This window comes from Pinus tabuliformis, chromosome 5_1 (genome assembly GCF_031772625.1).
Source record: "Pinus tabuliformis cultivar Carrire ecotype Pingquan chromosome 5_1, CPIR1, whole genome shotgun sequence".
Classification (NCBI taxonomy): Eukaryota; Viridiplantae; Streptophyta; class Pinopsida; order Pinales; family Pinaceae; genus Pinus; species Pinus tabuliformis.
In genome coordinates, this window is record NC_142305.1 from 177,394,434 (window position 1) to 177,421,343 (window position 26,910).

Here is a 26,910-nt window from a genome sequence, read left to right on the forward strand (position 1 = left end):
TCCATCCTTATGCGGTCATTATCTAGCCAAGCACTTGCATATTTTTCTTTCCAAGTGATAGCCCATTGTGCTTCTGGTTCCTTTATCCATCACCACCATAGTTTTGCCCCTAGAACCTTACAAAGAATCTCAGGATCATCCAATCCAAGACCCCCGTGGTTTTTGGGTTTGCATATTTTTTCCCAGGCAACTAAGGCCCATTTCTTCTTTTCTTCCCCCTTGCCCCATAGAAAGTATCTTTGTATGTTTCTCATTTGATGTAGAATTCCTTTAGGGGTAGGGATAGCTAAAAGCATAAAGATTGGGATTGATTGAAGCACAGCCTTTGTGAGGACCAACCCACCAGCCAAGTTTAATGATCTCATTGTCCATTTCCTGATCTTGTCTTGCATCTTACTAATCATCGGCTCCCAAATACTCTTGTCTAACAATTTTGCAGTTAATGGAACCCCCAGGTATTTCGAGTGGAGAGAGTCTCTTTGGAATCCCAGAATTTCGGATATGTTACTCTGAATAGAAATATTAGTATTGAAGAAAAAAAATCTTAGCTTTGGAAAGATTAACTTCCAAACTAGAGGCCATGGCAAAGTCATTGAGAATTTTTTTGTAAGCAAGAGCTTCTTTGACTATTGGTATTCCCTGAAACATGGTATCATCCACAAATTGTTGATGAGTTAAGGCCTGTCCATTGTCAGAGAGTTGTATACCCCTGATGTTACCAACTGCTTTTGCATACTTGATAGCCCTACCTAGTCCTTCCATCATGAGTATGAAGAGAAAGGGAGAGAGAGGGTCACCCTGCCTAAGGCCCCTGGAAGGGGTAAAAGTCTCCGAAGGAGAGCCATTGACTAGAATTGAAAAACTAGAAGAAGTAATCAAAGCCAGGATCCATCTTACCCAATTGTGGTCAAACCTGAAAGCAATAAGAACCTTCCTGATATAGTTCCAATTTAGTTTATCATAAGCTTTGGCTATATCCAGTTGCAGGATCATTCTAGCTTTTCTCTTACTAGTAAGAGAGTGCACCACTTCATGAGCTTGGATGATGTTATTAAGAATTTTCCTTCCTTCCACATATCTAGATTGTTCCCCCGAAACTAGTGAAGGTAAGAGGGGTTTGAGCCTATTTGCAACCACCTTTGATATTATCTTGTAAACTACATTTCATAGAGCTATAGGTCTGAATCTATCAGGGGTTTGAGCCAGCTCCTGTTTAGGGATCAGGGCTATAAAGGAGGAATTCAGATCTTTCAAAATGGTTTTGTGCCTCCTGGAATTTTCCACTACCTGAAGAATGTCTTGTTTGACAATATTCTAGCAAGCTTTGAAGAAGTCGACATTGAAACCATCAGGGACTGGCGCCTTACCATTCCACATTTCTTTGAGAACCCCACTTACCTCCTCTTCGGTCACAGGCCTATAAAGGTTAACATTATCCTCTCTGGAAACTATCCTGGGTATGTGCTTAGTGAAGTCCTGGATGTAGTGTTCTCTTGCATAACAGGTTTCCTGTGCTATGTTTCTAAATTGATGGACTAGAACTACCTCTATTTCTTCATGAGATTTGAGATTATTTCCTCTTTTATCCTTAATCAAAGAAATTCTATTATGTGCTCTATTTGCCATGGTGGATTTGTGAGAAAATCTTGTATTGCGTTCACCTTCTTTTAGCCATTGGACTCTAGATTTTTGTCTCCAAAATATTTCCTCTTGACTGCATATATTCTCCCATTGTTGCTGATATTTGGTGGCTTGATCATTTTGTACTTTTTCATGGCCTTCTTTGATAAGGGTTTGGTTAAGTTCCTGCAGTCTGCCTTCAATCATTTTTTTCTCTTCAAAGATATTTCCAAATTCAGTCTTGTTCCAATCTTTAAGCCGAAGCTTGATGTGTTTTAATCTTTTCTGTAGGAGGAACATTCTAGTTCCCTGAATGTTTATATCCTCTGCCCACCACTTGGTTACATTGCTGATGAAATCTGGGTGGGAAAGCCAGATATTCTCAAATCTAAAAGGTCTGTTCCTGGGGTTACCAATGCCCTGAACCTCCAGTTGTATCAGCCAGTGATCTGAACCACCAAAGGGTAGCACTCTTGCTACCATTTCCTTGTCATTGAGCATAAGATCCTCTGAGATTATGAATCTGTCTAATTTGGAAGCTACTTGAGACTGTCCTCGTCTTTTATTATTCCAGGTGAACATTTTGTTATGCATTTCAATATCCACCAGCTTCATCTTATCAATAAAGGTTTGAAAAGCCAAAGAGTCTTTGCCTAGAACTCTAGTTCCCCCTTTTTTTTCCGTGAGTGATTTAATCATGTTGAAATCACCCCCTAAGATCCAGGGTATTCCTACATGTCTGTTTCTGAGAGTCTCCAGAGAGTTTAGAAGCCTAAGTTTGTCATCCATTCTCTGTGGGCCATAGACATTTGTAACCAGGTAGGTTTCCTTATCTCCTACTGGTTGAATTACTACATATAAATAATCCCTAGATGCTTCCGCATCTATTAAGTCGATCTTTTGTGGATTCCAAAGAGTGAGAATACCTCTTGCTATATTCTCTGCTTTGACTTCCAGAAACACAAATCTATTGAGCCATTTACTGTGGATATCTCTTATCTTCTGAATGGAACACTTGGTTTCCTGAATGAAAATCACATCCAGAGATGCTTGTTTCATTTTATTACTCAGTAACCTTTGTTTCCTTTTGCTACCTAGACATCTGATATTCCAAGAAGTGAACTTCATAGTTAAAGATTAGTAAAGGAATAACTGGATAGGTCTTTCATCTTACCTGAATCTATCATTAGCTTTCCCCATTCCATCAACAACTCATTCTGCTTTTTTCTGCCCCTCTTCTTTCCTGGGATTTTGGGTGCTAGTCCTGCCATATTTTTCATCATTTTCACTCCTTCGTTGCCTTGTCTATATTTGTGTTTTAGTCTATCCAACCCTTTAGTTTGGGTATTCCATAAAAACAGCCGCTGAACCCTTTTGAACTCCTTTGTAGGTAACGAGTCTAGCCCTTCTTTGGTTCCTTGATTCAAGAAACCTTCTAAATCTAGGTTCTCTTTCTCAAGAATTTCCTGGAGTTCATGGTCCTCCATATCCATCTCACTTTGGGTCATTTCAAGATCCATCACCTATTCTACATTACTTATCATAAATTCTTTCAGTTTGCCGTTTTCTTGTGTTTTCTCACTTTCTTCTTCTTTCTCCTCCTCCATTGGGCTTCCCTCCTTTGCTTTATCAATATCTGTAGGACCTTCATCTGCTTCGAGGACTTGGAACATGTTCTGGTTAACTTGCTGCCCTGTAGCTTTGCGTGTTCTTAGTCCTCTTTTGCCCCCTTTTCCTTTGTGTTCCACCTTGAAGAAGCTTTCTGGATCCTTCATTATATCAGCTTTGTTTTTGTTCTCTATCTTACTGAGAGGGTAGTCTCTGAACAGATGTCCATGCTCGTGACATTTGCGACATCTGAATGGAATATGTTCATAATCTACCATTTGTATCCATTCCTCATCAAACACTTCCAGAATAACCTCATCCAGCAATGCTCCAGAGAGATCCATCTCCACACATATTCTAGCGAAGGAAGTATACTTTCCCCTTCTAGTGGCCTCAGAAACTTTGACAAAATGCCCTAACTTATTTCCTATGGCTGATAGAGATTCCGTTTGCCAGTAATCAAGAGGTAGAGAGTAGAGTCTTACCCAGACTAGGACTGAAGTAAAAGTTTCGCGTTCCGGAACAAAGTTCATAATCCAAGGTCGCATATAAAGGCCTGCTGCAGCATAAAAGTATGGACCTCCTTCAAACACTCTATGCTTGTCTTCAATATTTGCAAAAACTGAGTGAAAAATCCCTTGGACCCAAGATGTAGGTCAATGCCGCCTTTTGGTTTCCAGTGGTATTTAATCCACGTTTGTAATGCTTTTTCAGTTGGCCACAAACCCATGAATTTACAAATGATTGCATATGTTTGCATGCGATCCCTGTGCGCCTGCAGCGCTGGATCATTTAAAATGACTCTGGGAGTTACCGCCACCTTGGGTTTGCATGGTCCCATGTGTGCTTTGTCTTTAGTGCTTTGTTCCTTGATTTCTTCCTCATTTTCCAATGCATCATTGTGTTCCCTTGACTTAGTTCCCTCCTGCTCTTCTTCATTGCTTTTATATTTTCCTTTTGAAGGCTCTCTATCATTTTCCATTGGTTTTTTTCCCCTGCTAATGACAGCCTACTTGTAGGAGGGAGTGGAGCTCCCTCTTGTGCATCCTTTCATGGATGACTACCTCTGTGACTGATCGAAACCTTGGTTATTTTCCAGCTTTGTTCCCGCCCTCCTCAAGTGTTAATTTTTCCTTTTGGAACCTTGATATTGTAACCATGCAACACTTACAAAATTTCATAAAAACTTATTGAAAAGAGTTGCTAATCACAACTCATCCTATGCTAGATTTTATGCATGAAATGAAGATGGACCTTGAAACCCTAATGACCTAATGAAGACATTGGACTGAGTGAAATCGTGATGATGATGACTAATATGATTAAGACATTCTCTTTACTATGATACACTCATTTGAGTGATGTAAGTGACTGGCATGTGATATTTTTTAAGATAATAGAGATATTCCTAGATAAACTAACCAATGACCAAATTTTACTCTGAAAACCTAGTGACAAGATAAAATTTGAGCTTGACACCCTTAAAAAACATGGTAAAAGCATATTTGATCACTTCTGATAGGTAGAAATACTGACACTAACATTAGCTCCAGCTGGGGATGGAAGCTCCTTGGGGGTGTCAAGAACACCATAGATCAGGTAGCCTTATTCATTAGGCAATGGAGTCAAAATGCAGAAAACTAAATTGAGACTGAATATTGACTAACTATTTGACATGACATGATTGTAAAAGTAAAATAAAAGTAGAAGTTGATCAAATAAGCCTTATGGCCTTCTCCTCGGGCTTCAAACTCCTATGATAGCCACTTGGACACTTGAACATAAAAAATAAACTGGTATATACAATGGTGGTGAGAATTTGCAAAAATTTCTTCAAGTATGGTAGTGCTTGAGAAGCCTACCATTGATCTCTCCTCCTAAATAATCTTCTCCATTCAATTCCTCCAATAGAAAAGCATTCTTTCCTATGAAAATTGAAATTTTGTATGGTCCTTTCCATAAATTTTCAAACTTGCCATGTTTTCCTTTTTCTTCATTCCTCGCATCCCAACTAAGAACCACACCCCCTAGGTTGAAATTGCCTTCTTTTGTCTTGCGATCATAAATAATTTTTATTCTTTCCTGAAGTTTAGAAGTGTTTTGAGAAACTTCCTCCCTAGTTTGTTGTAAATGGATCATCTGATTTATCCTTCATTGCACATCATTTCTTCCACTATCCATTTCCTGCAGAATTTTCATGACCGAGACAACAAGAGATGAAGGAAAAATAGTATCAACCCCATACACCAACTGAAAAGGAGACATACCTATGGATTTCTTAGTAGTGTCTATGTCCGCCCATAAAGAATTAATCATCTTTTTGTGCAGTTCTTCTCATTGACTTCTAAAATATTCTTGATGGTGTTGAGCAAAGATTTGTTGGATGATTTGGCCAGACCATTCCCTTGTGGATGATAAGCAGTGGAATGTCCCAATACAATATGATACTTCTCACAAAACTCCACCATCCTCTCTGACTTGAAAGTGACATCATTATCAGTGATTATCTTCTATTAGCAACCAAATCTAGACAAGATATTAGATTCAATAAACTAAATGATAACAAAATTAGTAGCTTTCCTGGTTTGCATTTCTTCAATCCATTTTGTAAAATAGTCCATGGCTATCAGGATCCATTTGTGTTGTGCTGATGATGAAGGATGGATCTCACCAATGAAATCAATACCCCATTGTTGGAAAGCAGTTGTTATTGAAATGGCCTGCAAGGGTGATGGTAAAATTTTTCCTTTTCCTTGGCAAATCTGACATTCATGCAGCTCATCACTAATTTATATACATCAGAAAAAAGAGTAGGCCAATAAAAACTGGCTCTCAAAATTTTGTTTGTTGTAATATTCCAGAAGTGATGGCTACCAAAGTCTCCTTTATGAAATTATCTCATTACATCCTTTGCTTCATTTTCTACCAAACAGTTCAGCAACACACCACCAGGGTCTTTCGAAAATAAAACACCATCAAGGATACAATATTTTGAAGCTTTCATATTTAAATATCTAGTTTTACCTTTGGGTACTTCCGGTGGAGGATTTAAATGCTACAACACATAAACAATGTCATAATACCATGGAGATAAAGTGAACATGTTAGACACTTGTAACTATGAGTCTTCTTCTTCTTCTTCTTCATAAAGTGTAGCAATCAAATTGATATCTAATGCATGCAAATTAGATTTAGCCCTAAGATTAGCCAAACCTTGTCCCTTGATGATCTTTGCGGGCTTTATCTCCAAATCATACTCTAACATCGCTGTGATCCATTTTCCCTGCCTACCTTCTATATTTGTCTACATAAGCATTTCTTTTCCAACTACTATGGGAACATAAGCAATGGTGTGAGAATGTAAAATATGAACTCAAAAATCTTTGAGAGCTTTCACCAATGTCAAAGCCTTCTTCTCAATTATGTTGTATTTCAGTGTTGCATCTCTTATTGCTTGACTGAAAAATGCTATAGGTTGTTCATTTTTCTAATCTTCCTTTTGCATTAGGATAGCTACTAAGTTATGCTCAGAGGCAAATGAAAATATGATGAAATCTCAAGTATAATCTGGAATAATTAGAGTAGGAGCAATAGATAATGCAAAATTTGATTGCATTGAAAGATTTCTTAGCATCTAAAGACCATTTTACCTCGTTGTCCTTTTTCACCATGTCCGTCATCTCTTTTAAATGTTCAGTGATGATGGCGATGAATCTTCTCAAAAAGTTAATTTTCCCATTAAAAGAATGAATTTCTCTTTTGTTCCTAGGAAAATCTAATTGTTGAATGGCTTGAACTCTTGCAGGGTCAATGCAAATTCCATCCTTGGAGATAATATGTCCCAGTAACTTACCTTCCTCCATGGAAAATAAGTTCTTCTTTGGATTAAGTGAAATACCAAATTTTCTACATTTCTAAAAGACAATTCTCAAACGATGTAAATAGTCTTCATAAGATTTAGAAAAAAATGTGAGATCATCTAAATAAATAACCAGAAATACATCATTTTCATTGGCGAAATTTATGTCCATAGCCCGCTGAAAATTCGCTCCCACATTCTTTAATCCAAATGGAATCTTTGCGTACATGAATGTACCCCATGGTGTTGTGAAGGTTTTTTTCAGTTGATCATCCTTATACACCAAAATCTGATTGTACCCGGAAAACCCATCAAGCAATGACATCCTGGAAGACCCAACTACCCTCTGAATAATATGATCCATCTTTGGCAGGGGATAATTGTCCTTCAAGGAAAATTTGTTTAAATTTATGAAATCAATGCAAAGATGAATCTCCCGTTTCTTCTTTCTTACCAACACCAGATTTGACATCCATTCAGAAAATCAAATAGGAACTATGATACCAAACTTATAAAGCCTATTTACCTCGTTTTCAATTTATGGCAACAACTTAGGATTAGTCCTCCTTAGTTTCTGGTGAAATGGATTTTTATCAGGCTTGACCAGAATAGTGTGCTGAATGATATTCTCATAATAGACATTCAAATATGAATAGTCCCAAGCAAATACATCAGAAAATTCTTTCATTAAAGCTATGTACTTAATTTTCATATAAGGAGATAAGGACTTTGAAAATTTGACCATCTTAGGCTTGTCGGTTGCACCAATGTTCAGATCCTCGACAACTTTCTCCTTGGGAACCATGGTGGGATTTTTGGCAACATCGTCTCGATCAAACAAGTCTTCCAAAGGTACAAGACCTCTTGGAATGTTATTGTCCTTCAACTGCAATATTTCAATCTCAGTTTCTTCCATTTCTGGATCATTCACATTAGATGCATCATCAATCCGGGAATTTTGGAATTCTTCTTCCATCTGTAGAAAATTATTGATTTGTTTGTCATCCCAAAACACCTGCCAAAATCTCATATTATCAGGAATAACTGGGCGATGTTTAACATGAATTGAATACTTCTGATTGGAGTGAATGGGAATCTTCACCATACTAGTTGCAGTAGCAAGAGAATCAGCTATAACATTCTGAGTTCTAGGAATAAGAGACAAAGTATATTCTAAAAAAAATTTGAGGATGTCAAGGATAACATTGTGATAATCTCTCATTCTTGGATTTTTGGCCTAGTATTCCCCTTTCACTTGTTTGATTACCAACTCGAAGTCACCATAAACAGAAATTTTCTTTTCTCCCAACTTTTTTAGAATTTTGAGGCCAACAATCAGTGCTTCATATTTCGCCTCATTGTTTGAGCAATCAAAAGCTAACTTATAAGAACTCATTCTTACATTGCGTGGAATTTTACATGAATTATGCAAAAGACCATGAATCCAAACTTCAATGCCACCTCCTTCTTTTCCCAATGCACTAGCGAACTCCATGGTCCAAAGGCCATTTTCTTCATCTGGAAAAAGAACTTTTGAAGGCTGAACTGTTTGATCTTTTGGAGGATGACTTTCTATCTCAACAAACTATGTTTTCTGCACTAACTCAGAAATCCTTTCAAGAGAATTTACTAGCTATAAACATTCTTCATTCTTCTCTTTTCCTTCAGCAATCACAACTTTTTCCACACTACTTATAACATCTGAAACTTCTAAAATTTCTACAAGCTGACTATCATCATCTATTGAATTCATATCACTATACAAAATGAAAGAATCTAGATCAGTATGTACAACATGTATGGGGTGATTTATCGGTTTTTCTTTTCTATTGATCATGAATTTCATCTTCTTCTCCCGATAGAGTTTTCTAAGCTACCCAAATACTGGAATAGTAGCATATGAAAAATCAAGTTGTAAGGTTCCTTTCAACTTTCCCCACCAAGATCGTGAAAGCAACATACCAAATCAAGGATGGATATCAATGACCACTACATCCATCAACACATTCTTAGTCAGAATTTGGTCCAGGGACACTACTAAATCTTTGATAAGGCCAAGACATTTCACTCTTCCTGAATCAAATGAGTAGAGGTCATGATAAGGTCGAGTGATACTCAGTCCTAGTTTTTCCATAATGACTTTTGGCATAAGATTATGCGAGGCACCAGAGTCTAGCATGGCGTTATGGAGGATGAAATCATGAAGTTTGAGACTAAGATAGAAAGGTGGGATTTCACTATCTTCAGGACTTCCCTCTAAGGCTGGACCAAATAGAATTGCAGGCTCATCATCGACAACATTTACTGTGTCTGACATTTGGTCTACCTTCAACATTTTATCAATCTAAAGCATATACTTATAATTCTTCACTAATTCAGTTAGAGGAATTGAATCTTTAAACTTAGAAATTTCATTCTCTAAGCTAAATAGACTAGATTTCTTTTCTACCTCTTTTGTAGCGATGTCCTTCTTTTCAATCTACCCTTTAGCTTGAGACTCCTTCTTATGACTTTCACTTTGAACCTCCTTATCGTTTCTCACATTGCTGGTAGAGGTTTCATTGGTTTTATCCCGGCTCGGTACGAAAATCTCATTTTATTTATTTTGTTTTGCAGGGGTTGTTTCTTTGCTTTGTGTATATTTCTGTGCATTTTTCCTCTTCAGATTCAATGTAACATGTACATTCTCTTTCCTTAAATTGTACCATTTCTACAAATGACTAAGAGCATTCTGATATCCTCTTTGGTATTCTTTAGTTTGCAATGCCCGACGATCATCACTTGCAAGTACAAGATGTTGATCGCTTGGTATAAAAGACTCTTCAGAAAACTAATCTTCCTTAGTCAGAAAGGTGGGCAACTCATCTTCTTCAGAGAAATGATTTTCTTCTACAATTTCCTCTTCATATTCCTCCTGCCCTTCGGTGTAATTCTGTTGAAATGGAGCTATTACTTGTCCTTGACCACCCTGATTTTGCTTCTATTTCTGTCTATTTCTTAATTATTGTTTTTGTTGGCCTCAAAAATTTAGATTCCTTACTGAAGGCTCTGTTTGTTGATCTGTTATAGGCTTTTTCAGTAGTGATTTGGCTCTGGTCAGCAAGACTTTAGAGTTTATCAAAACTCAACCACAACTCATGCTCAACTTTAGAAAATAGGAATTCATAAGAATTGAGATGAGAATCAAATTGTAAAGGCTCAAATATCACTTCAGGAAGGAAAGACTCAGATTTTGACCTTGAAAGACACTATTCTAACTGAATATCAAAAGGAAGGTGCTCAAAAGTGAATAAATTTTTAGGCAAAGAAGTTGTCCTTTTTATTTTTCAAACTGCACTTTCAGAGATAGGTAACTTGAGTTTTCTGAGTAGTTTTTCTAGGTCATCAACAATAAAAGGTAGATTTGGGTCAGGATTTGACCTAGTATGTCTTTTAGGAGCCAGAATTTTCACACCTTAAACTTGATGAAATTTGTAAAATTAGCCTATCTTTAGATACTGGAAGCTATCACCTATAGAACCAGTCTTCTTGAAATCTCTAATAGAATGAATCCCAAGAATGATTTATCAATCTTGTCCCTGGAAATGACGCCAAAATGTTATCCCCTATAATGTCCCAAGCTGAGAAGGAGATCGAAAGAGGTAACCTCAAACCACTTGCAGTTCTGTAGCTATCCCTGTTGAACCAGAGAGGGATATCTCTAAGGATTTCTCAATGAATAACAGGAAAAGAAATGGATTTTAGGCTAGATGTATAATTTTTGTTTGAGTATTTGGAAATTTAGGGTTTTTAGGTTGTTGGGCAAGGGATGAGAGAAAGCAATTAGGTCAAGGTATCAAAGTTTGCAGTAGTAGACATAAAGAGGACAAATATAACAATGTCTTGTGGTGAACCTAAGATTTATTCAATGTAGTATAGTTCTGTAACTTTAAGAAATCATAATGCGCATGTATTAGCATGAATTCATTAATCTAGAAGAAGAGATACATAAACATGATTTTCCATATAAACAGAGATTTGAATCTAAGATTTCTGCGTATATGAATGTAAGGAAAACCATAAGAAGAAAACAAAGCATGTTAAGAGAGATGAATTCATCAATAAAAAACTGATATGAATGGAAAACAACACCACAGGCTCACTGAACAAGTCTCCCTGAAAAATAGTTGCAACTGCTCCTTGATTAACTGTATGAAAGCATAAGGTAAAAGTCTCTCCACAAAAGTCCAACCCCTCTCGCTGAATGAGAAATGATACATATAGAATCAATCACATAGCTTCCCTACCTTCAGGAGTTGATTTCCTAAGTGGTGGAACTGTTTCCAAGATTCTCTCAACCAACAAGTGAGAGTGAGAAGGTCAAAACTAAACTCTTCTCTTAGACTTTGATTTGAGTTTTGCTACCTTTATGAGGCCTAATTAACCATAAAAACAACCTATCATTCCTATTTATTAATTATTACATAATATAAACCTCTAACTACTAAATTTACATCATGAGTTTAACTTTGACCAAGTCAAACTAAAAAGTTAAGAAATTACACAATGAAATTTTTAAATAAAAACTCAGAAATTTGCGGAAGCGCAGCACGAACATTGAGGCCCCTTTTAGGTGCCTTCGTGAGGTAAAATTTGAGATTTGAGAGAACAGTCCACTAGCCTTACCTATCTAGCTTCCATAACATCTTGAATTTTGGAAAATTTACCCATGGGAAGGCCTTCAAAAGTTGATTCTCCCAAGGTGTCTCCAAAAGCGCAGCGCGTGTCAAAAAGAGTGGCAAAATGATGATTTTTGACCCCTTTTTCTTCTTTTTTCTCAAAATCTAAGCCTTTTCTGAGAAATTTGATGAAATGGGTTTTGAGAGGAGGTCATCATATTTCCAAAAATGTAAGCCAATTGTCTTTTGGATCCCTGAGGAAAAGGCGTAGTGCCAAGGCACTCTGCTTCTGTGACGAGCCCAATTTCTGAATTTTGCAGCAAAGTTCTCAAAAAACAAAAAATGCTCATAAAACCTCCAAAATTGGTCATGAAGTGAAAAATGAGGTGTTTCATGCTCTCCTGGATGCTTGAGCAAGCATATCCAAGTTATCCCTCTCCTTTTTGTCCTTTATGGTTTCCTTTAGAGTGCTTTTCAATTGGTTGAGCTTAATGTTGTAAATCATGTTTCTGGTCTGATAGTGGTGGGCCATGTGCCTCAATAGCTAGTTGTCCCTGTTGGATTTATCAAGAAGCTGTATTAAGTGGCCATTGACATTACTTATCCAATACTCTCTATCTTCATTGATCTCCAAGGCAATTTTGTCTTCAATGTCTATGTCTTCATCTAGTAGGTTATGTTATTTTTCTTCCTTCGATGCCCTTTTGAGTCCCTTGGTCCTTGGCCTCTTTCTTCCAACTTGTTTTTCACGTTCATCATGTTCACCAAGTTCCAACACTATTTTACCTTCGCCTCCTTGCTGTAGCACCTCGGATTTCTCTTTCTCCATGATGAGTTGTTTGGCCTTAAGCTGACTGTTTTCTTGCTCAAGGAAGGAAATGACGAATCTTTCCCTTGCCATATTGTCCATGAGCTCCCTGATTTGAGAATCCTTCTCTTTGATAATTTGTTGCAAGTTTGAAGGTTCATCTGCTGCTTCCAAGTCAACTAATTCAAAATCATGTTCAATTAGCTCTTCATCTTGTACATGTGATCCCTGTTTTGCTGATGTAGAAGGCTTCACCCTTTTCTCAACTTGAGAAGTAAACACAAGCATTTTTCCTCTCTGATATATTCTGGTCACCTCAGGTTTCGATGCCTTGGGAACCTCCATTAACTTGCTTGATGATCCTATCTCCACCTGCTATGCTAATGTATTCGGATGATGACCTGATGAAGTAGTTTCATGCCATTGCAAAGCTGTTTCTATGAAAGAATCCCATGCCATGTTCCTATCTGCCAACTGATGTAGGACTAGAATTTTTATTAATTTGTGGTGGAAAAGGCTAGGCTGATGCTCTTTTCCTTTCATTTGTACCTTCTCAGACATTTTAATTGCGCTTCTACACAAATAATTACACATGTTGAGAGGTTTTAGAGCTGTGAAATGCATTAGCAACCTAATATGGTACCCATACAATCTAGAAAGTCTTCCCTCAAAGGTGAAAAACTTCATTACAACCTTCATCAATGGCACATACTTTTCCAACAGGTACCTAAATGGTATGATGTGTGAATGAGCTTCTCTATAGGGTGATTTTAAGAAAAGCCTGTATTGTTCAAGGTCTAAGCTCATGCATTTGAATTAGTAGTCCCCATGATCAGGTATTCCTATGGAAAAAAATATGGAAACTATTGAAAATGTAAATTCAATCCTGCTATGATGGCCCCTTCCCCTTTTAGATTGGTGACAATCCAATTAGTGAGCTGCTCATGGAAACCTTCTTCACCCGCCCTTTGAAAAAACTCTAGGCAGCTGACATCTTCAAAGAACTTCTTAATTAATGGTGAGGAGTTGATTTCATTGCAGTTGGTAGGCTCATACCTCAGGATCCTCCCTCCTTTATGATGTTTTCTACTTTCTGATGGTGAAGAATCTCCCTCCATTTTGATAAAAACCCTAGATAATAGGAAAATGGAAAAACTGTGAGGAATGAGTGAAATGATGAAATAAGGGAGTTACTGAAGTGAAATGATGATGGAGTAATTTTGGGAGATGGATAGGGGTTGCATAAAACTTAGGAATTTGAATGGAGTGAAATGAGAGAGAGAGATGAGTAGGATAATTTAAAAAACAGTCCTGCTAGGAATTTTTTCCAAAATGATAGGTATGAGCTAGGGTTTGTGTAAAGGTGAGATAAACTGAAAGTAAGTGAGTTGATTAGTGAATGATAGGGTGATTTATATATGTACGGAGCTATGAGATGACAAATTTTAAAGTTTTCAATGTCATAGCTAACAAAACCTATCATTTGCACTAGATTTGCAACACAAAATTTCACATAAACCCTAGATGAAGAAAACTCACATTTGCACTTACTTTGCCAAAGGAAAAAACTAATTTAGATGATGGTAATTACGTGTTGATCAGATTAGAAGAAAAAAAAGTAGGAATGCAAGATTAAATTTTAAGTTTGGGTGAGTTTTGGCAGGTTTCGGGCTACTTTGTCCCAAGTGCAATGTTGTTGGCAGAAGCGCAGCGCGGTTCATGGAAGTGCATTGCCACCTCCAAAAGCATAGTACAGTTAATCGAAGTGCAACGCCAAGAGATTTTTTCCAATTTTAGCTAGAAAACCCATGTTTTTTCACCAAAGGAGGGGAGAGCTCGATGAAAAAAGGAGGTAAGGATGCAAATGAAACATGTTTGGGACTTTTTGGGCTTTTATAGGCACAATATGATCTTCTTTTGAGTAAAAATGGGCCCCACATACCTTTTCAAAACATGACTTTCACCTTTTTAAACTTGGCCACTTTGGAGACTTGAAATATGAACTTCTCTTTATCTTTTTGAATAGTGAAACTTCTTCCTTTTGGAACCTTGATATTGTAACCATGAAGCACTTATGAAATTTCATAAAAACTTATTGAAAAGAGCTGCTTATCACAACTCATCCTATGCCGGATTTTATGCATGAAATGAAGATGGAACTTGAAACCCTAATGACCTAATGAATACATTGAACTGATTGAAATGGTGATGATGATGACTGATATGATGAATACATTATCTTTACTATGATACACTCATGTAAGTGATGTAAGTGACCGACATGTGAGACTTTTTAAGAGAATAGAGACATTCCTAGATAAACTAACCAGTGACCAAATTTTACTTTAAAAACCTAGTGACATGATAAAATTTGACCTTGAGACCCCTCACAAACTTGGTAAAAGCATATTTGATAAGTAGAGACAGACAGAAAAGACTGACACTAACAGGGCCTACACATATTTTCAAGTCAAAGATGTTTGAATGGAAAATACAATTCATTCAAATGGAAAGTTGTAAGAAAATCCTTCATGCCAAAAATTATTTTAAGGCCTTCATTCCTTGACTAAGTATGATAATTGAATTGTTTTTTTCTTGCTAATCTAATCAAGTAGAGAAGAAAAAGGAGAAAACTAAGAAATAGCATATTAATTTTAGAGGTATATAACAGTCTCTGAAGGAATAACCTCTCTTCCTCTCAATAAGTCGTGATCCCTCTTCCACCCTCGCAATAAATGTTGATAAAATGTTGATGAGCATATATAAATAAAAATAAAGGTTGAAATAATATAACGGTTTCCTGCGCAGAGAGGTAATGTAAGAAAACTTGTTGGTGTATTGAATAGGATCGTTGGCAAAAAATAAATGCTTGTGTTCCTATAGAGACTCCACCAGAGTACTAAATAGGCCTACTGGAAGCAGAGAAATTTCAAAGACATAACTAAAATTATGATCATTCTTAGCTTGTAGATGCACATTGTCCTTCTCCTACATCGAAACAATTGCGATACGGTAAGCCTTGTAAACATGTTTAGCCGAGAAAGGGGATAAGGGAGAGTATACTTGTAACTGGGATAAATGGGAAAGTTAAGGAAATTCTCATATTGAATCAATACTTCTTGAAGGAATAAGTTCTATGCATAAATCAACACCTAAACAAAAAAGTTGGAATTCTTCTAGTGTGTCACCAAGTGTTGTCACTATGAAAAAAAACCTCCAAATTTTTTCCTACACTTGAATTCTGGAGCTTCCTTGTGATCTTACAATCTTTTGTTCCATGTTGATCATAGTCACTTGATGGTTGGTTGATGTCTTAATAAGTGTTCAAGTCTTATTCTAATATTCTAACTATTGAAGCCACTTGCTTACACATGCTTATCTTTTCAATGCATTCACAAGTGCACATCTTTCTAGAGAGCTCAATAGTCAGTGTCTTCGTATGAAGGTAAGAATTTCATATTCCTTGACGTAAATTCTTGCACAACCTCTATAAATAGTGATTACATAGTCCTTAATGGCAACCATTGTGAAACTCCTAAGCATTGTGTAGTCCCTAATGATAGTAATTGCACAATTGATAGGGACAATGCACTGTGTAATTCCTATACACAGTCAACGCACATTTCTATTTGACAATATTTCTCACTCTTAGTTGCAAGTGTACCATCATCCTAGTGAGCTTTCCCGCTGTCGCTTTTGCGTGCTTTTGTTTTCATAAGTGTCACCTTTACATTTGTGACTGTTGTTTTTACTTTCTTTCGCTTTTGCAAGTTTCACTTTAAATTTCTTTCTTTCACTTTCGAATGTGTTGATTTCATTTTCTTTGACTTTTGCAAGTGTGGTTTTCAGTTATTCTTTTGTAGAAAGTGTCACTTTTGATTATTTTCACTCCTGCATGTGTCACACTTTGGTGTACCACTAGAGGAAGCTTTACATACTCCTTTACATTATTTAACCCTATTTGTCATAATAATATAGTGTTGACACTTTCCCACAACTTAGTGCACTTTCTGGTTACAATTGAAACACGTGTCATAACTTGTATTTTAAGAGTCACAAAGTTAGATTTCAATTGTTGCACTTAGAAATAAGTGTTGCTTTGTTGCCCTAACTTGTATTTTAAGTATGGTGCATTATATTGGCTTGCGTTTGATGGTATATATGTTTTTGTTTTTTTTTTTTGGAACTTGTTTACATCATATTTTATCCCTTGTAACATTGATCTAACACTTATCTAATTTTGAAGTTCATCCCTGTCCTTACATCTCGCACAACCCATGGGCATAGTTAATATTCCAATAAAGGTATGAGTACTTTTCACACTCCTAAGTCTCAGTGATGAAATCCTTACCTGTTGGACCTATCCACTTTACTCAAGGACAACCACCTCCACCTACACATTGAGAAACCTTGAAGTCCAGACAGTCAATTTGGCCGCTTAGACTTTCCAACTTTACAACTCGTGGTTTCTCCTACACTGGATTGTGCATTTCATAGTTATAGTCGATAGTGGGGTCATCTGTGTGTCACTGTCATGTCCAACTATGCAGTCCCATAAGATTCCTCTTCAACTACTACGCATTATGCAGTTATAGTGCACTAATTTGCTTCTTTGTCTCCCTAACTTGCTGAACTTCTTAATCTTTTCATTTAGTGGGCCTCCTACTGTGCATTGTGTAGTTATAATGGGAACTAGGTCACCTCTATGTCACTGCAACCCTACACTATGCAATCCTTGGAGTCTACCCCTCAATCATTATGCATTGGATAGTTAGCAAAGGGAAGAAACACCATGAAGGAGATGAAGGAATCTTGGACCAAGAAAAAGAGATGGAAACTCATGATGACTTGGAGGGTTCCGACACTCATCTAGATGATTTGGAGGATGAAGGTGAAGAGCAATAAAATATCCATCATGAATAATTCAATGTCATAATAACAAGGAGAATAAATTGGCATTGAATAAATTAAGTCTTATGTCACCATCGTCGAGTCATGACTTATCAAAATGTCATTAGAAAGTCATATGTGTCAATGTGTTTTGCGACATCACTTGTGGAGTTTAATTATGTAAATTCCAAATAGGAGAAAATGTAAAATGTGTGGAAGCTCAAGTGTCCCACATGGAATGTGAAAAGTCGCTAGGAAGTTCTAATGTCATGTAGATGCTCAAAGGTCACATAGGAATTTGAAAAGTCATAGTAGGATCTCAAGAGTCATGAGGTAACTCAACAGTCACATGGGAGGTGGAGATTCACCTCATTTGTTATAAATACACCCTCATATCTCAAGCAAGAGGACTTTGGACCTTTCACCTTCGATTCTCTAGCTTGACATAGGAGAGAAGAGCTTTCTTTATAGGAGGAAGTGGTGACTTAATGCTCCACTATTGGGGCTCGTGTAGTAGAATTGTAATTGTTTATCTTGGGAATTTCACTTAATATATGAAGCTCTCAAAACCAACACAGTTTCATGGAATGATTGTGAGACTACTGTTTCATTTTGTTGCGGTGTATGTATATGTTAGCACATACTAATGAAAATTCATTATTTCATTGGCTTTGTATACATCTTGTTAAATGTGTATCGTTACTTTATTTTATGATTGTTTTTATCTTGAGAACTACTTTGCAGGTTAATAAATGATTTTTTACATTCTCTTGTGTGACTCTTTTAGGATAGTACTATTAGTTTTCTTGTAGAGGCTCAATCTCTCTTTCCTACTACGCAAGCACCTTATACACATTGCAATTGTATGCATCTCAGTGTGAAATTACTTGCTTGTACAAATATTATTTATATAATCCCTTATGTTGAAAATTGTAGCCAAGTCAAATTCCTAATAATAATGGAAATCCACCTTATCTCTTAGTTGGGATCCTACCCCAAATAGTCTCTGGATTAGTGAGGACTTCATACTAGGGAGACCCCCTGTGTTGGCAGAAATCCAACAACGTCGAGAACCTCCAAGGCAAGCTTATTCACCACTACATCAAGGCTTAATGATCTATGAAATACATGAAATTTCGTAGAATAATATAGTTACCATCACCAAGAATTCTTTCTTAGTTGTAGTATAGTTATGTTTTGCATTAAATATCCTGCTACTAGAAAAGTATATAGAATGATTCAAGATTTCTTCTCCTAGTTTCACAAGAATAAAATCAAGAGAAGTTCCAAAATCATCAATATAAACATGAAACTCCTTATTCTAGTCAAGGTAAACTAGTATAGGAGCAATTTCTAGCTTCTCTTGTGATGTATCAAATGTAGCATCATGCTGAGAAGTTTGTATAAAAGTTTCAAACTTCTTTAGAAGTTTCTCAAGTGGAGAAGTGATAGAACCATAGTTTCATATGAACCTTCAATAATAGCTTCTATGTCCCAAATTAGATCTGAGTTGTTTGATTCTTGTTGGAGGTGGCATGTTGACGATTACAACAACTTTAGTTGGATAAACTAATACACCAACCTATAGATAATATATCCCAACAAATTCCCAAAGGGAACGTAGAAAATATACTCCTTCAAATTAAGATAAATTTAAAACGATATACATCAATCAAACATTACCGTGAGAAAACTTGCATGATTCTTCAATAGATTATAGAAAATATAATAATCCATATAGACTTCCAAAAATGTATGTCTGTACTCTTGAAAAGCTACAATAATAATCATGGATAATACTGCAGGAACATTCTTGAGTCCAAATGGCATGAAATGATAAGCATAGGATGCCCATTCTATATTGAAATTGGTCTTCATCCTATCTTCTTATTCAATCTAAAACTAATGATAGACTAAAAATCCATCTGTAAAATAATAAGCCTCTTGTCTCGCAACATTGTCCAATAACTCATCACTAAAAGGGGTAGAGAAGAAATCATGAACACATGCATTATTTAGGCTATGATTGTCTACACAGAATCTGATGTCCTTAGAATCTTTCTTGTCCTAGATAACTATGGGACTTATCAAATCTACTTCATTTATAAGAAAAATAAGCATTTTTGCCAACTTTTTTTAATCTCCTTCTTAACTTTCCCCTTAGTTCTAGGGTTTAGCCAATATGGATGATGCTTCACAAGTCATGCATTTGATTATAAGGCTATCTTCATTTCTCATAGATCTTCTTTAATTTATTTTAGCTCCAATAGAAATTAGTTAAAAAAATCTTTGTACTCCTTCAGAAATTTAAATATCTTCTTAGTTTTTTTCTCGTCCCAATAATCTCCTATGGATGCTAGCTTAGGGTTCTCATCAGAACCAATATTTACTTCCACAAATTAAAGGGCTATAAATGAGGATCATATTAAGGAGGATCATATTTAATGATTCATTCTCCATCAGACTCTTTAAAAGATAATTTTCTCACTCCTCGTAAATCTTCATCATTTGGCTCGTTATCAATTTTCCCACAAGTGATAGTCATTTGAAATTTTGAATCAAATAGTGTTATGCAACCTATATTATCAAAGGATTCTAAAAGGGGCTTCCAAGTAGGAAACAAAATCACCTAACTTCTTTAAAGGCTTTTGAAATATGATAATGTTCATGTTAAAAATTGAAATCAACACAAAACTGAGAAATCAGCTCATACCAGCTAGAGGTCTATCTTTTTATCTCCTTTAAAGTCCAAGCCTTTGGGATAACACTAAGGAATGAATAAACTAATGCACCCATAGTTCACTAGGTACTTTTCTGTTTTTCCATCTTGATACATAAGAAAAAACATGCTTTTTAGGACTGGTGTGACCTTGATACAAGGGAATAGAACTTGTTCCTTTCTCAATTTCAGTAAATCATTTTAAAAGGGTGAATATGGCCATATCCCAAGATGGAAGATTGTTGTAATGGGTTACCCAACACTGAGAAGGAGTGGCTTGCAATGAAACATATATTAAATTTAATGTTTGTTATTTCACAGCAGTAAACTTCATATCATATATAAATATGTCCAAAAGAACAAGATCGTAAAAAATAGAATAATTTCTTACGTTCATTCCAATCCATCGAGCAGATCAGATAGTTACACATATTTGTGAGTATAACTCATTATCTTATTTTTTCCTCTTTTCTAGCGCATTATTGAAACTTTCTTTTGTGTTCTAAATACTTATCTATCTAATAAATCCATTAGTTTTAGGCTTGATATAATATTCCCTTTTTCCAATATTCAATTGATACAACCAGTCAAGGACAGTGGAGTTGTATGCATCATCAACAAGATTTGTATATCTAGGACCTTAATAAGGATTTTAAGGTTGAATAACTCTTACTCTATCAACTTCAAAATTTATAGTTTGTCTCTTTAAATAAATAACGCCATAGCTTTCAAAATCCCAATCAAATCCTAATAGATAAGGATATGAATCTTTATCTCCAATAATATGAATAAATTTGAAATATGCATAAGTTCTTGCAACATCCACTTCTACATCTTCCAAACAACCAATAGGAAAGATATAGTATTGATTTTCCATTTGCAATTGAATTTGAGAGAACACTAATTCAGGCCTTCCTAGTGTCTACTAGGTATCTTTAAGAAAAATATTAACATCAGAATCGAGGTACATCTGTAACACCCTCCTCCCACACTTACCCAATATTACCAGTCCACCTGGGTAAATATGTGATGAAGAGTTACTATGTTATGATTCAACCTGCTTGGTGAAATTAAGGATGTTGAATAGACATACCAAAACTTTATTGACTTTGCTCAGGTGCTATAGGACCCCCCAGGGCTAAAACACCCTTCCAGGTGCCCAAACCCTCTGTTAAACCTCCTTTTCAGTGTCCTGGACTCCTATATGTTGGCAGAGCATTGTAGAAATTTGATTATAATACTCCAGTCGCATGCTAAGCCTGTAAGGGGGCAACTACAATAATTTTCACCCATTTCTATGTCTATGACCACGAGATCTGAGGCACTTTTTTAGGGCTAGTCTCCAAACCACTCCCCAGATCTTAATGAAACTTTCCAAAACAATAAATTACATAAGGACAAAGACATCCATACAAAACTTAGAAAAGAACGAGGCATAACCATGCCTAACAATGACAAACATTTCATCAAACACATGATGAAGAAGTAATGTACATATCATAAATATACATCTAAACATAGGGGTCTCATACTTATCTGAGAATTATCAAGAAGGTTTGATTCCCTCTCACATTAGTTGCAATATCATCTATTAAGACATGCATTCATTAAGATTTCATTTACTAACCAAAGCATGATGAGAGCCATAACTCAAGTGTGTCATAAAACCATGCTTATAACTAGCATATAACTAGAGAAATATGAATTATGGGACAACCTTTAATGCCACATAATGACAAGTAAACTTACTCATAAAATACAAGAGGAAAAGAAATCTTATTAACATATGAAAAATCCAACCAAGCCAGGGACTTGCACGTACCACCCAACCATAGATTGGGCTGAACCAAATATTTATTTCAACCATTCACCACCACTCCATATGCCAAGAATGAATGTGGGATCTCATGGAATAAACCCACCAAAACCAAACTAGGGCTTCCAGAGGCCAAACCACCTTGACCCTCAACTAGTGATTCCACCTCATGGTCAGACATCACTAACCATCACCAGATTGGTCTCTACTAAATTTTTCCAGGGCTCCAGAGCATTTGTTCCAATACGACTCCAGGACTAGTAACTCAACCAATATCTACCAGAGGGTTCCAGAGCATTTTTCCAACCAAGGCTCCAGGACTAGTAACTCAACCCACAAAGGGATCTAGAATTCTTTTCCAACCAAGGATTCATGACTAGTAACTCAATCCAAATTGTTCTAGGGCTTCTAGAATTTTTGTCCAACAAAGGCTCCATGAACTAATAACTCAACCCACAAGCATAAGGAACATGAGAACGAATTAGAAAATAGAAGGGAAAGCCCACAACACCATGTCTATCCAAGAAATGGAAAGGATACGGAAAACCACTGTCAATCTAGGAAATCCTCCATGCCAATGATAGATCATAACCAAGAAACCACATGTATACACCATGCATTCCAAAACTAGCAAGGAAAACATACTTGCAACTTGGTACCTACAAAGCAAACCCGTTATAATTGTTGATCTAGTTGTTCCCTTGCAATTTCCTACTTTTCCTTTGCCTTCTTCCTCTAAATCAAAAGTTTACCCAAAATCCTCGAAGAGCATTCGAAGAAAAATCTAACTATGTAAGAGTATGAGAGAGAGAATAGAGAGAGAACTCCAAGCTAAAACTGACAAAACAAGGTGAAGTGGCAAAAGCTGTGAACTGATCCTGATAATCCTTTTTATCACTAAGGGCTTTATTTTCATCATTTTTCTCTATTTTATTCCAATTTCCTCCTCACATGCAACTTGTGCCCTTTCACCTTCCTTTTCTCCTATTTTCCATTATTTTCATAAATAAAATGTGAATTAATACCACTTTTGCTTTGTCATTGCCTTTTCCAATTTCCATAGCCATTAATTAATCACCAGTGATCCCCAACATTATTTTTTTCCAAACTTTCAACTTGGAATATGTGCCCCATGACCTTGGTTATTATTTTTCTTTTCTTAACTTTATTACATGGATTTTTAATCAGGGTTGTTACGGAACCCTCCCCCTTGGGGCAACACTGCCCTTGGTGTTAAATGACATTTATAAACCAGCAAACACATGTTTCCTATCAATCTTTATAATACAAAATTTTGCAACATTTAAATGATATCCATTTTCTAAAACATAACCAACACATCATGAACACCATACCTCTTATTGGAGCTTTATAACACAACTTGATGTGGTATTTACAACATATGAATATATAGACATAACCAAAGCACAAAACCAAAGCATATAGAAAAATACAGCCACTCAACTAGTGAATAGACAAGGATACATCACCTGCATCTGATCATCCATATCCCATGTAGCTTCACCAGGCCCAAATTGCTTCCATTACACTTTAACTTGCTCGATTGCTTGATTCTAGAGAATGAGCAGCTTTTTCTACAAGATGCACTGAGGTTCAGCTGGAATTCTCCTTCTAGTTTCACCTACAATACAAACCATTCAATTACCTGATCAACATATTTCACATACTCCTTAAGCAATGACACATGGAAAACATCATGGAATTTCACTATTAGAGTCACTGCAAGTCAATAGGCTGCTAGCTCAATCCTCTCAAGAATCTTGAAAGGCCCACAATACCAAGGTTCCATCTTGTCACACAATCCAATCCTCAAGGACCTCTTATTGGGCTTGATGTACAAGTACACATGTTCGCAAATCTGAAACTCCTTAAATTCCATGTGTTGATCTGCATATATCTTCTAACTATCCTATGTTGCCTTTAGATTCTTCTTGATTACCTGCATTTCATGTTCCATCTCTGCAAACATGTTCGGTCCGATCAATACCATTTTCGTTGGATCACTCCAATTGATAGGAGTATTACAAGTCTGCCCATAAAGTGCCTCCATCCATTGTTATTGTTGGGCAATGGATCCCCCGCGTAAGGGTTTTGGGGCTTAAATCCCACAATTTTGGGTAATAGTGTTGTAAAAGCTCCACGAATTATAATGAGTCAAGTCAAAGGGTAGTCTGCCCAAAAATATTGTAATTTAATATAGATTGTGTCAGCTTACCCATGGTCCGCGGACCATGGGAATGTATAAATAGAGCAAGGCTCTAAGGGTAGAGGGCAGTTCAGTTTGGAATTCGTATGGATTGTATGGGTTTTTAGTACGGTATTTGCTCTGAGTCTGAAAGTCTGAGTAATGGGTTGTAGTAGGAGATAGAGGCTCTGTAGTTGTGTGCGCAGAGGCCTAGTAGAGTCCGCAACTGTGTGCGCAGACCCTTGCAACTAAGTGCACGGGGAGGAATTGGATTGTACTGGAACAGAGATTAATAAAAGATAAGTTGATCTTGAAATATTGTGCATTTATTTGCAGATCTGGATGTTTATGCTTCTATTATATGTTTATGCATGATTTATGATTGTGCGGACTAATTAAAGATGTTAAATAAGTAAATAAGAAACACTGAACTAAGTCAGATCTATAATACTTCCAAACGGGTAATGGATCTAGGTTGTGCATCGTCACGCTCTGCACTAGGCTACATGAGGGTTAGACTGCTGTGCAAAACAGCGTAACTATGCAAGGCTGGTTCACGACCACTCCAGATTTCATCAAGACATCCCTAGGGTTCGGAAACCTGGTTCCAGCACCCTCCCATACTACCTCGGGTGAGACCTCAGTATGCGCTCCACGAACTGTTGCTAAAAGGGCCGGTAGTGTCGGGATTTGTTGGCTAAAACACTTCTGAACCTAGATCAGGCCCCATCGAGCCAGCAAATGGTTCCGTTTCCAGGACTGGGATCTGCCTAAGGGATGTCTGATGTCGGAACACTGGAACCCTATGAAGAAGGAAATTGAAGAGTGGTTAGATTAGAAGCTTCACAAATTTGTTGTACAAGAAAACAAAACTCCGTAGATATCTGAGAAGAGGTGGCTGGATCGCTACATATATATGGAAATCCCCTAGATCTTCTTCGCGTCCTTCTCTTCTGAACTGTATGATTGGATCACGAGATTAGCTGACAACCAGGGAAGGTACAAGCTTGATCAGCTGATAGTGTGGATGCCGAAGTTAGTATGCCAGCTAGAGGCCTCATAAGATAAGATTGCACGAGCCGTAGACCATCGGCTCGACCAAATAATAGGAGGGTTTATCATTGAATTTGCGATAGACACGACTATAAGTTACAATGAAGCAGAAAGACGTTTTCTCAAAGGACCATGAGGTAAGTACATCAAATCCTTAAATACTTGGATTAAGATGTTGTTATGTGAAAAAAATGGTTATGCAAATCCATTAATGTCTGGAATAACACAGAGTGGAAAGATCTACCAAGGGATTGAAGGATTAGAGAACAGTCCCATGATTTCACTTTCGTGAGAAAGTAAGGAGGAGATCACTGGGTTCTCCCCGAGAAGTTTGGTTCGGTTGATAAAGCAGTGCATTCTGTAGTTACCACCCCCATCCATGCCATCACCCACTTCACCTACATCAACCCCATCTTCACCCACCCCACCTCCACCACCCCCAAGGCTTAATATGGTAAGTACGATCAAGTTGCCCGTATTTAGAGGAGTAGGAAATGAGGAACCAGATCAGTTCTGGTTCGTGGTAAAGGCAGTATGGGAAGCACAAGGAGTTATGGATGATGATAAGCCTCATAAATGGGTAATTATATAGGCTGATTTTACCTCCCTACCTAGTCAAATCAACCATTCTCTTAGCTTATTGTATGATTTTTTGATTATATTTATGCTTATAGAGTGAGTTGAGTTAGTTATTATGCCACATGGTCTAACATGTATTTAATACAAATTATTGATGGATTTCAAGGTCAAAGTCAAGGATCTAGTGGTCAAACTGTAGCAATAACTCGAAGTAGTCAGAGGAGAGGACTTATAGCATGGAATCACCCTCATTTATTGCTCCTCACTTCGAATTCCCCTTCATTCAGCTCAGAGTACAAGTAGCCAAATCATGCACTAGAAGGCAACCGAGCAAGTGGAAGATGATTGATAGTTATCTCAAGTTTTGGGAGCCAAGCCTCCCTGATTTTAAGGAAGCTATTGGTAGCTTCAGATGTATAAGTAGAGAGGCCTAGGGCCTCACTAGGGTTGACTTTTTGCTTGTGTAAACTCTGCTCAAATTTCGAGCTTACTATTTTATGACAGTTTTATGTAATCTTGCTATTTTTTGATAATGAAGATGGAATCATTTTTGAGCTAGCACTGAGTTACCTCAGAGGGCTGAAGATCTTGGGTTAGGGCCCAATCCAAGTAGCCAAGCTCCTCTTTACTTGTATTTGTATGCTTTACTTCATTTTGTAGATTAGTTTGTTGTTAGATGTATTTCTCTTATGGTTAAGCATAGGTTGCTTTTGATGATTTAGTAGTTTGCTTCCATTTGTGCTTTCTGTAGTAGGTTAAGAAGTTATTAGAGAAGATTCAAAAGGCTAGAAACAGTGCCTTGGCCTCTCTTCCTCCCTCTGGGACCATGAGTTGAGGAAAAAACTCTCTTGCTACCCCAAAAACACAGATTTTCCTCATTCCTAGGACTTCTAGTGTTTGCAGCTCTCTAGTTGGTTGATAGTCTAGTTTTTATTTGCTTTAGATCTTCTTTATCATGTTCACTTCCTGATTTTCAATATTCCTTTTGCATGCTTTCATTTCTTACAACATTTCCCAACATTTCCTTATATATCTCATAGTTTAGGCCATTTTAATGCAAAACTCTGTTTTTCCTAAGATGCACTCATTTCATT